This window comes from Thermobia domestica, chromosome 13, assembly GCF_964235325.1.
Source record: "Thermobia domestica chromosome 13, izTheDome1.hap1.1, whole genome shotgun sequence".
In the NCBI taxonomy this organism is placed as follows: domain Eukaryota; kingdom Metazoa; phylum Arthropoda; class Insecta; order Zygentoma; family Lepismatidae; genus Thermobia; species Thermobia domestica.
Window position 1 is genome coordinate 184,105,461 of NC_137466.1, and position 13,627 is coordinate 184,119,087.

Genomic DNA, 13,627 nt, shown 5'->3' on the forward strand with positions numbered 1-13,627 from the left:
CTTGTTCGTAGTCGTAAAACTGACTTGCAATCCCGAAGCCTAGAGGTTTAGTTCTTTATTTTATTCCACTTTTTATTTTTATTTATGTTTTATTTCATTTAATGTTTTGAGTATAGTGTGAAATGCCACTTCCTTGGTTTTTTGCTCATTCTAAGAAAATTCCCAATCCGAATAGCAAATTTCTTTGCATTTAAAAACATATTTTCATAGTGCGGTGAATTCCTGAGATAATTATTCAAACTTTCACTAGATTTTAATGTTCAAATGATGTGTAAAAAATATTTTTATTGTCAACGATTATTTTCTGTATTTGCGAATTTAAGGAAAGAAAGTATTCAATTCTTTTCACGGGAATATTATTTTTAAATTATATTTTACTTGTATATCAATAAATGTTACAATTAAGGTAATCTACTTCTCATTCAAACAGTCTAGTTGGAAAAGCAAGCCCATAAATACATATATGTTCAACATCGCAGAAAAAACAGAGCTTACAGACTTCAAATATTTTTTTAGTTTAATGTCTCACGCTTATGAACGGTTTAAATTTCAGAAACGTTAACGTTACTCGTAATGACTTTTCATGATATTAATTAGCAAATATTCACATATTCCATTCAGTTTCTTATTAACAAGTAGCAGGTCCAAATTTTTCTCCAATACGTGTACAATATCTAGAGTAACTGCTTCGAAATGTCAAATTTATATATCTATGGTAAACCCTCTTCCCACCCTAGTCCCACCTCTTTTGTTTGCTGGTTTTGTTAGAAGGAGTCCACAATCTTTTTTCAAGTAGCTTCCGAACTGTGATTACGGCAATAAGTGAACACTGGATATTGACAACATCCCCCAGTGGTTATTAAACTAAGTAACGACTAGAAGTTAGACCAATATATACACTCTGTAAAAGTGATTAATTTAATTTGCAATCAGCTGAGTTCTTTTATTTTATTTAGAATTTCCTTAGGGTTTCTAATGAATTGTTTGCTTCTAGGACACCATTTTAGGGTTTCCGTATTTTGACCAGAGACGCTTACTGCACCAAAGAGATCAAGTCAAGACTTGCTATAGCCAAAGAAATATTTAACAAGAAAAGATCATTTTCAACTAACAGGTTTAATATTGGGCTACGAAAGAAATTGGTCAAGTGTTATACATGGAGCATTGTTATTGTATGGTTCAGAGACTTGGACATTACAGAAGTTAGAGAAGAAATATTTAGAGAGCTTCGAAATGTGGTGTTGCAGAAAGATGGAGAAGATAAAATGGACAGAAAGAGTAACAAACAAAGATATTTTTAAAATGGACAGGAAAGATGAGGATACTTCTAGTCACCATCCTTCGTAGAAAGGCCATCTCATCTTATCTCATATTATTGTATATTATTTTTCCAGCATACACGTATGATGTTTGAGAATGCATTTACCAAACTTCTCAGATGTTACATGCTTTGGTGGTTTTAAGGCGTAGTTGCAATTACATATTGAAGAGATCTGAATGTCTAATAACACAAATTTTTTGCTGATTTTTTTTACCACATTTTATGAGACTTTAGCTAAAGATGGGCTATTACTGAGATGCAGAGGGAAGTTCCAAACGAGGAAGTCTGGCCATTACAGGTCCCCTTTTGCTCCACTGAAATCCAACTTCCTTTTTTCTGAATTATTGAAGAAAGTGCTGAAGAAATTTTTAGGAATACCAAGAAATCCCTACATGCATTAAATCATTGTAATGTTTGTGTTAGAGTGAAAATATGCCTGAAGAAAAATATCACTAACACATTAATGTTTCATAGCAACATACTGCTATCGCTAATCGCACTAGGTGCTAGGGAGTTTGAGAAAACGAAAGCTTACTTTTCTGTGTTATGTCACACTGTTAAAAATATACTTAAATCCGAGAAACCGTTTCTTATCTTTGCACCGAAAATATATTTTCTTAGAAACAAGAGTTTGAAACTCATTAATGAGAAATGAAGAAAATTACTTTCCTTATGAATGAGAATTGCCAAATCTCATTTCTAAGAAAATATTGTCTCGGTGCACAGATAAGAAAGTGTTTCTCAAATTAAATAATTTATTTTTAACAGTGCATTGTGAATTGATTCGCTCGCAGATTGCAGCGATAAGACAATCGGTCGCAAATCAAAGTTCGCTTTTTTACAGCAATTCTCTTAATCTAACGATAAATATATGTATAGGTTAACTTCCAAATTTTCCTCAATAAATTGTAAAAGTTAACAGCTATTTTCCAGAAGAAATGAGGATCTCTCAAAGTCAGTATACAACTAGTAGGTTTTCAAACAATATACCGTCTTTGTTCCTCACAGAACATTTCTTAACATCCATATGATTGCAGATTATTAGCAACTAATGAATTATAGTATCTAAATAGATAGCATTATTATTTTTGTTATTTATTTCCGTCTTAATATTAAAAAAGACAAAATGTTAAGTAATAATATTACTACACATAAAGTTATTTCCACTTGTTGTCTAAATGACTGAAACATAGATCACTTGTATAAAATGTTGATATTGTAGTATATACAGTACATATATAATAAGTAGAAAGTACTCTTTTGAAATATGTAATTATGAGAAATAGTGCTTGTGAGCATGGTAGTTTTAACCATTTAGTGCATGAAGTTTCATAGAGGTAACTTCACTGTGTAGTTTATATTTTGGGGAAGTATGACAACAGTAACGAATTTTACCCGAAGTTTTGATTATAGTAAATGGGGGGCACCATTAGAAAAATCGAATCATATGCACAGAAAACACTTGAAGTAATATACTTACATTCCCAGTCCTCTTTCCTGCTTTAAATGTCAGTCAGCATTTTGGGCACACTGGCACGTCATGTAATGTGATTATTGCTATTTGTGTTAGTATGGCCAGGATAGCAAGATGTTGAGCCCTGTGTAGCGACCAAGCTCTATTTTGTTAATTGTAAAGGTGATCACATTTGGTCTAGGGACTGTCCAACTACTCAAAAACAGATCAAAGATCTCATTGTACTTGAAAAGATTTCTGCTACAGATGCTAAACGTCACATCAAGAAAAACGTTTCAACCCCGCTAACCGTTTCGTTTGTATCTGTAGTAGCAAGTTTCCGGAGGTCTGCTTCAACCCAAACATATGACGCTTCCCTCCAACCAATGTTTACTAAATGTAAGGATAAAACTATAAACCTCAGTCGCGTCGCTGCCTCAAGTAACTCATGACCAAAGTTTTCGCGTGTTTTTCCGGAGATGCTCTAAAATTAACGCTTGTTATCGTTACTCGCCTTACATTATTGGCATTAAATTAAGCCAGCACATTCATCATCATCTTAACCAAACTGTCCTCTCTCGGAGGAAGCCAAAATTCCTATCAGTTTGCAAGCCACCATCCTTTACACTGAAATCTGATATGGTGGAGGACAAACTGATGGATAGTGAGTGGACGGCTATTGGCTCACGAGGCAAGGTTCCTCTAAAGCGTCACTTAACAAAAATAATGCTTCTTCAATGAAATGTTAACGACTTGAAGAATTGAAGCAGCTGATCTCTGAGCACTCACCTGTAGTTGTCTTTTTACAAGAAACTCAACTTGAGCCTACACAATAATCTGTTCTAATTTATCACATGATATACAGGTATCATAAGCACACAAATGCTCGCGCTGCTAGCGGAGTAGCCATTGCTGTACTCAGTGACTTTCATTCACGTGACATTAGACTGCACTCTAGGCTGCAAGCAGTGACGATGCGAGTTTTCTTCCCTCGTCATCTGTTCACTGTATAAAAGGGGCCGTCATAGTTCCCGAATGTTGAAGTTTTGTTGTTTCTGATGCAATCACAATGAAGCTTATACAGTACAGTCCTTTTTCAGGTTGCCTAATTATGAATTTCACAAGTGTGAACATGACACAACAAGCAGTGAATGAGTAATGTAATTGAACGGAAGACTGTGTGGTGATCAGTTGGTGCAATGTCGAAGTTCGAGCAACATCCAAAACATCAAGTTCATGTGCATATTGGGGGAGAAAATCTGCTTCAGAGACTTTGATAGCCTTAGAAACAGTTTAGCACCATCGGATGTTTGGCTCTTTCCAAAGCTGAAAATAAGCTTCAAAGGTGGGCCGAAAATGCGATCAAAACCAACGCGACGGCGGCTGAAGTTCGGGAGATATCAAAAGAGGACTTTCGTCGGCGTTTCCAGTAATAGCAGAAGTGGTGGAACACGTGTGTATTCCTAAGATGTCTACTTTGAAGGTAATTATATTGCTGCTTATATTTTGGTAATTAAAAGATACAACAAAATTTCGGGAAGTTTTTGGCTGCTTCTCATATTTCCAGTTCTGAAGCATTCTCGGCAGCCGATTTGATTCACCTTCACAGTCAACTTGAATATTGACTGTAGGTTATGTGAAAGCGTACCGTCACCTATAGAACTCTATTTGAACTGACGATCCTGACCGCCAGGTAACGGGGTTCCTTGATGATAGTGGGATGTTCTTCCTTAATAACGGTAGCTCTACTTACTTTTCTTAAAACCAGAGAAAACCGCAAACAATACCAACACCTATCCCCATTGCTCTAACCAGTTGCACCTCAGTGCATGCTCAACAAGCGACTGATATGGTACAAGTATTTGGAGTAGACCTCATTCTTTAGTAAATTTCAGATTTACTTCCGCTCTTTCCGATTCAGTACTAACGATCTTGCTAATGAGGAAAGCAAATTCAAGAAGCCTTCTTCCATCGTGTTTACTTTTCTTTATTTTTCGATTTCAAAAAAGGCTTATGAAACAATGTTATGAAATTTAAGAACAGGTTCGTGATTGTTGTCTTTGTGGCTAAATTCTTAAGTAATATCCATGACAATTTTTATGGTGCGTGTTGGTATTCTACAAGAAAAAGGTATACCTCAAGGCGCTGTCCTGCGTCCTCTACGTCACAGTGTTTGCTGTCCTTGTCAAAGGTGTATTACGTCCAGACCCCAGTCTGTGGTCTGCTGTATGTTGTTGAACTATTTATTTATTGTCATTCCAGATGTCTCCATGGTATTACTCGACAATTTCAACTTACATTAAATCGCCCGAAGGTTCGAGACAACATGGCGTCGTGATAAGTAGCCCTGTCTTGAACTCCAGTTTGATACAATGTTATATATATTTTTTTACAAGTGTTCTTTCTAATTCAATTTATGTTTGTTTCCAATTTTAAAGAGTGTGAGCATTTCTAATGTTAATAATTTTAAATATCATGAAAAGTTAAGTATCAGACAAACAGTTTAACACGGGCGACTTCGGGCTCTATGCCTGCGCCATTTTATTGCAACTCCGGTTGTGATCCTGACAAAGTGTATAACAATTTTAATTTACACCAATTTTTACTATTTAACAATCATAGAGTAATAGTAGACATGGCTTATGGCTGCGGCATTCCTATTATAAAACCACCAATTTGGTTATAGAACAAGAACAAGAACATAAATCGTCTTAATCGGTGGCCGAACGAGAAAGGCTTTTGGTTTTCAGGTCAAAAAACGCATTTTGTCCACTTGTCCTGCTAACGAACTTGTCTTGTTTATACTGACTATCAGGAGGATTTGTATCTTACTAGTTACCACTGTGCAATTCTTGGGTTTGACTTTTTGATTGTCAAGTAATGTCGGCATCACGCATTTGCAATCCTAAATACTCTTGTCTCCGAGCTCTGAACTTGGTTCGAATACTTTCCCACTGCACCCGGGATGTTGATCTTTCTGCTCTGTTGCAATTATATTGTAATCTAATTCTTCCCAAGCTAGACTATGGTTGTGTTGTTTACTTATCAATTCGTTCTTGTCTGCTGAAGTTATAACCGCCACCAGGTTATAGAAGTATTTTTTGTGGACGCCCTGTATATTTCGTGAAGACAGTGATTATTATTTTCGATTTGTACTTTATTCTGCAACGCATATAAGTTCTTTCTTTGGTGGGAATTGCTTCTTTCCCACACAATTGGACAAAGAAGTCTTTCATCGTTTTTTCATATATATATTTAAAACGTTGCTTTTAGTGAGAACATTTCAGTTAGTGACTAACCATTTCAGTGTTTCTCCCTGACTCATTATATGCACAGTATATATTCTGCAGTTATTTGGAACTGAATTAAGTGCTTTCGTTAATCGCTTATGGAAACATTACAATAGATTAGAAAAATACGGGCTGACCAGATGTCCCAGTAGCCAAAGTGGTACCAGCCTCACAATTTTCGCAGTTCGTTATCTGTACTTTCTCACGCCAGTGTTATCGCCGTGTCTAGTGCATTATAGGCAGTTGACTAAAATTAACAGAAATTGTTTTCCATATTCTGTTTGTATGTGTATACAGGTGAGTTAACGGAGTGATTTTTGGAATGAACTGCCAACACTTTTCGTTGACCATTGCAACCCGTAGCTTGAGCTTGGATGCTCGAAGAGTTTGACTCCAGGTCTGGAAGATGCAACCACGCATCTCGCGTTGAACTTCAAACATAAGTTGTGTTAAGGGGCACAAGCTATTTAGCCGGTGAAGGACGATTTCCTACGGCTAGCCCCAATCAGTGAAATCCCAGGTCCTCAGACCTTGTGCGTTTAAAATGTTACGTACGCGCCCTCCGATATCTGTATTCCATTGTGGAGATCTTCTTTTGTGTGTTTGCTGAAGATTCACCTTTACGCTGCAGGACTGTTCAGCGTAACAACTGGAGTCATCGTGGGACGATCCAGACAACTTTTCCCCAGTGCGAATCCCCCAAGTGTGTTAATGGTGTGAGCAAAGTATTTATAGTGATACCTGAATTATAATCATATATATAGAAAGGGCTCTATTTCCCGAAAAGGGCAAAACGTAATTTCAGCGGCAAAATTTATTAGTGTCCAGTGTTGTGTTCATTTCTCTTCGTTATTTTTTTTTAAAATAGTGTTCTAATAAATAAGTATAGTGTCAATTAATCAAGTGTGTTTTCGTTGTTTGTATGAGTGATGTTTGTGTGCGTTATGGTCTGGATGACCGTCTGATCGTCCGTGAGGTTTTCGAGACGAGACGCCCGAACCTCTCGGCGCCTAATGCTCATCTCATTATTGAGACCGACGAGCTTTTTGGGAAACAATTTGTAACCTTTCTTGGAGAGGTCTTTGTCGTCCTGTCCAGGTAAGTTAAAGTATCAGGAGTATACTTATTGGTAATACCACGAGCCGAGGACAGCGAACAGATTATCCAGGCGGTTATAAATAAATAGCTGCCCGAACATGGACCACGAACTTGAGGACGGTTACAAATAAATGACAGCCCGAACATGGACCCAGACCTCTAGTTGATTACAAATAAATGGCCGCCCGAACAGCGACTCGAACTCTAGTTGGTTACAAAGTAACTGTCACTGTACATCTGCTGGGAATTCAGCTAGCTACTGATGCTTCTCGGACCAAGTCTGTCAATATTCTTTAAGTTGAAGCAGACGAACCATCGTTAGCCTATCGAGACTTCTTCTAAACTATACAGCCAATGTGAGTTATATTTCCGATCACCCCTGGAGCTTTCTTTTATATGGTGGTCGGAGATACGAAAGGATGCAGCACACCCATGGTCAGTGGTGGCGATTGGACGTTAAAAGTAGGGTGTACAAGACATGATCTGAATATTCGTATATCAATGTCAGTTTTTCTGGTTGTTTCTAACACTTAGTTTGACGAGAGGTTGCATAACTAATAGAATACTATATTTTTCAGTTAAAATACCGTATATTGTATTTCATATTTTATTAAGTAAATTGACAAGAGCAATGCAAGCAGGTACTAGCCTTTTGCACTCTTAAACAACGAAAGTGTAAGAAGAGATGTGATTCCTTGCAGGCCGGTATCCAGCGCAAAAATGTAGGGAGGCCGATCCAACCATATTATAGTCCATCACCATATTATAGTTCATTTGCAAGCCTACCGTGAAAATGTTTGGGGGCCAATAAAAATTTTGGGGGGCCGGTCCCCTAGACCCCTTTGGATACGGGCCTGATTCCTTGCTCATGAACATCTTAAAATTCTGTCTGGGAAATTGTGTGATCAGATTATTTAATAACAAATTTGCAAAACAAATAAATCTATATTATAAAAGAGAACGTACAAAACCTTTGTTCCCTCATCACGCTAATACGGCTGAACCAATTTCTTTTATTTTTGGGGGGTTATTAGGATTTGGACCCTAGATGGTTTTTATCATATCACTTTAATTTTTAATTACCAGTGTCTTGAGATAATTGACCATTCAAGTGTCCATACGTACAAATCCTTTGTTATTAGTTCATCATAGGTATAAAAATAAACGTATTTATATGCAACCCGCATGACCGTGTCACTCGGCGGGTTAACATAAATGACAGGCGTTTTAATGTTAACATTTACTGCAATTTGAAAGCGAAAAAGTAAAAATTATCTAAGTAACAAAGTTTATTGCGTTCCGGGGTGACCGCAGCGAAGCGGGTCACTCGGCGGGTTAACATAAATGACAGGCGCTATAATGTTAACATTTACTGCAATTTGAAAGCGAAAAAGTAAAAATTATCTAAGTAACAAAGTTTATTGCGTTCCGGGGTGACCGCAGCGAAGCGGGGTGAACGCTGCTAGTAGGAAATATCATATTAATCATAGAATCGAATAATGAGGCTTGTTTTGTAGAAGTTATATTGAAACTGGGGATTAACGAATAATTTATATTTTTAATTCCACATGTGTTATTACTCTTAGAAAATAGACAGTAAATACTACAAGCATATGCTACGACATTTAAAGAAATACGCAATTGCAATACTAATTGCTTTCAATTGCAATTAAAACGCAATTCCTGTAGCTTCTTTAACTCCACAGGAAGACAAATAACCAATACGTACTCAGGCAACGGCAAATATTATTTGGGACCATTTTTTTCTATGAACCAGTAACACATACAAAAACTTCACATTTCCAAATGAAACTAAATACATTAAGGGCTCGCTTCAAACAAGTGTGGGGAACTGTCCCCTCTTTCCAATCTAATCGCCGTCCCTGCCCATGGTATATTCGTACTTCAAGAATCTGAGCCATCTATTTGTTAGTTACATATTTGTGTTCTTCCACCATAATTGTTGACTTCGACAGAACTCAACTTGCAGGTGACGTCACACACCAAACAGCACCAAGTACCTAGGAGTCTCCGCAAGAACTTGGAGTGTTAATAGAACAGTACGCAGATTTTAATGTGATGTGTACAGGTGGTTCCAAAGAAGATAATTTGTGACAGACAAGGACAGGTCAGAATCGTCTGCATTGCCTTAATTCAGTATTTACTGCTGAATTAACAGCATAAAGCTGTCGCTGACCATACGCTTCAACTTTCAGTTCGTTGTCCACAAAATATTACTAAATGCATGCAGATTGTCTTTAGGAAATAGCCATCGCGCAAAATATCTTGCTGTCATCATCTACGGAAATAGAACTGTAACGTCTTTGTCTACTGCGTATCGGATATGCCGGCATTCGGGGAAACTAGCGTGCCCACACAACAGTCAAGAACGTTCCACAGGAACACTTTCTCCCGAACGTGAATCTGCGAAGCTTTTTCTCCAATGGATGCGCACTGTTGAGGCAAATGAAAATAAGTCTCGACGGTAAAACCTCTTTTGCGCATTTGGAATGCGTTGCCGCGTACAGGCTGCCGAAATGAAGTTATCATGACTCGCTTGCGTATCGGCCATTCTCGTCTAAAATATTCTTATTTAGTGCGTGGTGCTATCCGTCCGTATTTTGGAGACCGTATCGTTTTCGGAACCTCTTCTAGAACGCTCAGAGGACTCAGGCCTTAAGAGAACGTAAGAAATGTCTGAAAATCTTAGTCAGGTTTTCAAAGATAATGTGGTCATGTTTAGAGACCGCATTTTCAGTTTTGTTTGTATTTATAGCTGAATTAACAGCAGTTAAGTTGCCCTTGACCACAACCTTCAGCTTTCACTTCGTCGTGTAATATCTGCACTAAACCGAATATCGTTAGCAAGTTAAGCCTTTGTGCAAAATGTCTTGCTGAGATGCCATCAGCTACAGCAATAGTACTGTAACATCGTTGGTAATAAGGTTTTCCTTATTAACATTTTTTGTGTTATGTACAGTTAATATTCTAATCATTTCAGTTTTTTTTCTTGTTATATATTTTTATCTTGTTCGTTTAATCTATCTACAAGCCCGGTTTCAATTTTTATAGTTTTCTTCAGTTTGCTTTATTTCCTAGTACTTTTCTTTGAACTGCACTTTTTTTTTAAAAAAAAGTTCTGTTTTGAATTTTAAATATATAGTATGCGTCGGCCATATTGGACTTGTCGTAATAGGAACAAATAGCTTCTCTGCTGACTCTTTCATTACATTCATTTGTTTCGGGACACAGGACTTTTAACACACAAGTAAATTTCTAGAACGGATTAATCTCAATTTTTGTACGTATATGAAAAAAAAAATTCAATTCGAGAGGCTACATTTTCAAGATTATTTTTATAAGGAATTTACCTCCAATATTGTATACGGTAAAATTGGAATCAATATGCGAGATTTTCAAGATGTGAGTAAAACTTTTAGAATGAGTTAATCTCCATTTTTTACACGGAGAAAATTTGATTCGAGATACAGTATTTTCATGGTGCGAATAATTTTCTGGGACGAATTACATGTACCATCCATTATTGTACATGGGAAAACTTTATTTGTTGTACCAGATTTTCAAGTTATAAGTAACTTTCTAGAATGAATTAATCTCCATTACTTTATGTGAAAAAATTAGGTTAGGAGTAATATTTTCAAGATGCAAATAAGCGAATTGGTCTCCATTACCGTATGTGAAAAAATTCAATTGGGGATAGAACGTTTCCAAAACGGAGAGTATCTTTATTGAATAAATTTAACTCGTAAATCGTAATACCATTGTATGCAATCTGAAAGTAATGTCACTGTATGTATGAAATCGACAATTTTCCACTCCATCACTCAATTTCAGTTACACCAAAACATGACGCAATAGGAATTTCGTGACGAGATATGACTCAAATCAAAACTTTCTCGATTAGAAATGTATACACTTTTTGAAACGAGACAGGGATTTTTATAATTTTTTTTTCGAGACGAGACAGTCTCAATTCAGATCTTGTGGGAAACCTTACTCTCGCATTTTTGATTATACTGAATAGAATTGTATAGCACACTTAAAGTTGTACGATTACAATATGAATAATGCCACACTATTTAGTAAAGTGGTACATTATATACCTGATATAGAGACATCCAGAAGTAACAGCGATGAGCGCGGACATATAGTGCACACAACAAACCAACTAAAATCCATCTTACTGTAACAACCCTTTATGAACAATGAGCTAGAGAGTTTAGTTCAGAGGGTAAAATTGTCTATACACAGTATGTCGGAAACGTAACGGAACTTGTTTTCTTTACAGACAATCACTAGCTCTATCTATTGAAGCAACATATCACCGGAAAGCTGAATATTTGCTCAACAAAACAAGACTACAATCATGAGAACCGACTAACGGAGTGTCAAGTTATAGCAAGAAAAGTGAGTATATCTGGTGTCACCTAGTGACAAAAACACATTGGAGCAAAGAGCCAATACATTAAATTTTGTTTCAAGCTAGGTAAAACATTTACACAAACATTGGAAATGATGAAACAAGTGTATGGGGATGAGTGCTTATCTCGTACACATGTGTTGGAGTGGTATACGCGATTACGGGACGGTCGCTAGTCCTTGGAAGACGACCCAAAGCTAGACAGAACGTAAAACAAAAATCGTGATGGGTTTTTACGATTCCAAAAGTATTATACTTCGTTAATTCGTTCCACAGGATCAAAATGTTAATGGGGTTTTGTGGAAGCGAATCGTTCGCGTAAGGCCCGAGTATCGAACACCAGGCAGTTGGTCTTTATTGTACGACAATGTACCATGTCACAGAACCGCCGCGGTACGTGACTTTTCGGCTTTAAAAAAAATCTGTGTGCTTCCACATCCTCCGTATTCACCTGATTTATCGTCGTGTGACTATTTTCTATCTCTAAAATTAAAATTGGCCATAAAAGGAACATTTTATTACAATATTACACACGTCTAGTCTGCCGTGACGAGGGTCATTGAGGCGATTCTGGAAAAGGACATTAAAAACTCTATGCTACCATTCGTTGAACGTGTCCAGCGGTATATTGATGTGGAAGGGATGTATTTTGAATATAAAAAACTACAGTTGGTAAAATATATAATTTGTTTTGTTTGATTTAAAAAGTTCCATTGTTTTTACGACATTCTGTGTATGTAAAACAGTAAAATAATATTATTTACATTTCTGAAGCAATGAAAATTAGTACCTTGTATAAGTGTCTAAATGGAACTTGAATATCCTTTTAAGTTCCATCGAAAATGATACAAAAAATATTATAAATGGTACATATTACATTCATAATGTTTAGTAAATATTGTCATTCTCGTAATCGTTGTAAAAAATTATTTTATAAACATGTGTTGTAAATTTTTATTCTTAGGCTGAGTTCCATGTTGCTTTTAGGAAGAAAAATGCAAACGAACTCTGTTTAGATTTAATTATGTGCAACTTAAACTAGAAATAAAAATTGCTGAGCAAAGCGATGTTTATTTTAAAAAATAATAAATAAGTAACAGTTTCGCCAACTAACTGAACATCATTGGCTTCATCAGACACTGTAACAAACAAGAGGGAGTTGCGTATAAATATAAAAGAATCCTAGAGACTAGATCTGAACGCTGATTGGCTGGTCAGAACGGACTCAACCAATCATAATAGAAGTTGCCAAAAGTAAAACTAAGCACACGAAATCCCTTTCCCTTTCTGGTTCAGCAGAAAAAAATAAGTTAAAAATTAATTTATAACACAGCTTTTTTCTTCTTTTTTTAAAATAAATCTGGCTTCCTTTTAGTTCTTATTAACGTCCTTTGTTCCAGTCCCCACACTTCAACCTCGCACCAATTAATATGGTGTTCCGCGTCCACCACGTGTTCGCTTTCCAATCTTACATCATCTTTGGGTCATTTTTAACCTTTCTTTCAGTTTTCTACCCCGTTTCACCAATAGAGAAAGAACAAAGTTATGTTATGAATTGGAATACAGGATTTAAAATTGAGAAACATTGGTACAAATTATTGGAAAAACTTAATTTGTAGCTTAAACTTTGTGCTGGACCAGGGAAGAAAAGGTATTTAATGTGTTTAGTTTCACTTTTCGTAAGTTCTATTATGATTGGCTGGGTCCGTTTTGACCAGCCAATCAGCGTTTAGATCTAGTTTCTAGGATGCTTTTTATATCTATACGTAACTCCCTCTTGTTTGTTACAGTGTCTGATGAAGCTAATACGTTCAGTTTGTTAGCAAAACTGTTACATATTTATTATTATTATTATTATTTTTAAATATGCGTTGCTTTGCTCAGCGATTTCTATTTCTTGTTTAAGTTACTTAAAATAGCAAAGCTAGCATGAACCAGTTAATTGTTATGTGAAACCGATAAAGTTTATTAATAGTCAGCTACAGTAGTTTTATTTATAAATATTGTATAGTAAATTTTAGGGA